The sequence below is a fragment of the Pristis pectinata genome, chromosome 3 (genome assembly GCF_009764475.1).
Source record: "Pristis pectinata isolate sPriPec2 chromosome 3, sPriPec2.1.pri, whole genome shotgun sequence".
In the NCBI taxonomy this organism is placed as follows: Eukaryota; Metazoa; Chordata; class Chondrichthyes; order Rhinopristiformes; family Pristidae; genus Pristis; species Pristis pectinata.
Window position 1 is genome coordinate 55,527,056 of NC_067407.1, and position 2,012 is coordinate 55,529,067.

Consider the following 2,012-nt stretch of genomic DNA (forward strand, 5'->3'; position numbering starts at 1 on the left):
AAAAAAATCATATGAACTTCCTTTATTTTGTGTTTTACATTTTCCCTGTTGAATGTGTAAACAACTTGAGTGTCTGAACAAAATATGCTCAGATTAAAGGTCCCAATTCACTTAAGTAACAGTAATGAAATGTATTACTGTACTGTATTTGCAACTCTGAGGACCTTGGGCCTAGGATTCATTTGCTTGGCGCAGATTCTTTTTCTTGTGAAAATTGTAGCCATGACCATTTTTGGGACAAATCTCAGTCCTTACAATGTCAGGGCCCTTCTGGTCATAATTTCATGGGCAAAGCCCAAACGTATTACTCCAAGGAATATGCACTGTTGGTCACTCCTGGAATATCAAGTTTTATAGCACTGGTAGACTAACAGCAGTGATGTTTAAAGGGGTCCTGCTGAAGCTGACTTGATCCCAGCACTGGGAATCCAATCCAGGAAGGTTCACTTTATTTTTATTAAAATTTACATACTTATGCTCCCCACAAGTTCTTGAACACTGTCAATTGAAACCTGTAATAAGACCTCCAATGAAGAGCATTTTAAAAGTTCATGAAACTAATGAATTGCAACTTGATTACATTTTGTTTTGTTCAGTATTGACAAGGTAAAACAATACAAAATGCAGGGTAAAGTGTCACAGCTACAGAGAAAGTGCAGTGCAGGTAGACAATAAGGTGCAAGGTTATAATGAGGTAGATTGTGAGGTCAAGTGTCAACCGTTCAATAGTCTTATCACAGTGGGATAGAAGCTGTCCTTGAGCCTGGTGGTATGTGCTTTCAGGCTTTTGTGTCTTCTGCCTGATGGGAGAAGATAGAATGTCCTGGCTGGGTGGGGTCTTTGATGATAAATGAAAAACAATGACGCTGGAGGAACTCAGCAGGCCAGGCGGCATCCATGGAGAAAAGCAGGCGGTCAACGTTTCGGGTCAGGATCCTTCTTCAGGACTGAAGATAGGAAAGGGGGAAGCCCAATATATAGGAGGGAAAAGCAGAGCAGTGATAGGTGGACAAAAGAGGGGAGGTGGGGTGGGCACAAGGTGGTGATAGGTAGATGCAGGTAAGAGATAGTGATGGGGAGGAGGGGAGAGCAATCAACTGGGGGATGGGTCAAAGGTAAGGAAAGGGGAAAAAAAAGGTAGGTTAGGAAAGGGAAGAAGCATGGTGGGGGTGGGGGGTGGGGGGTGGCAGGATTACCTAAAGTGGGAGAATTCAATGTTCATGCCATTAGGCTGCATGGTTCCAAGATGGAAAATGAGGTGAAACCAAACGCAGACTAGGTGACCATTTCGCAGAACACCTGCGCTCTGTACGTAACCGCGATCTGCATCTTCCCATTGCCAGTCACTTCAACTCCCCCTCCCACACTATCACTGATATGCCAGTCCTCAGCCTCCACTGCCAGGAGAATTCCAAGCGCAAACTGGAGGAACAGCACCTCATTTTCCATCGTGGAACCTTGCAGCCTAACAGCATGAACAGTACATTCTCCCACTTTAGGTAATCCCCATCCTGCTTCCCCACACACAACCCCCCCCCCACCATGCTTCTCTTCTTCCCTTTCCTAGCCTCTTTTTTTCTACCTTTTATTTTCCTTTCTCTCCTTACCTTTGACCCATCCCCCAGTGAATCTGCTCTCCCCTCCTCCCCCGCACCTGCCTATCACCATCTCTTACCTGCATTTACCTATCACCACCTTGTGCCCACCCCACCTCCCCTCTTTTGTCCACCTGTCACTGCTCTGCTTTTCCCTCCTATATATTGGGCATCCCCTTTCCTATCTTCAGTCCTGAAGAATGGTCCTGATCCGAAACATTGACCGCCTGCTTTTCTCCACAGATGCTGCCTGGCCTGCTGAGTTCCTCCAGCATCATCGTGTTTTTCATCTAGATTCCAGCATCTGAAGTCCTTTGTTTCTCTGGGGTCTTTGATTACGCTGACTGCTTTACCGAGGCAGTGAGAAGTATAGACAGAGTCCATAGAGGGGAGGCTGGTTTCTGTGATGTGCTGAGC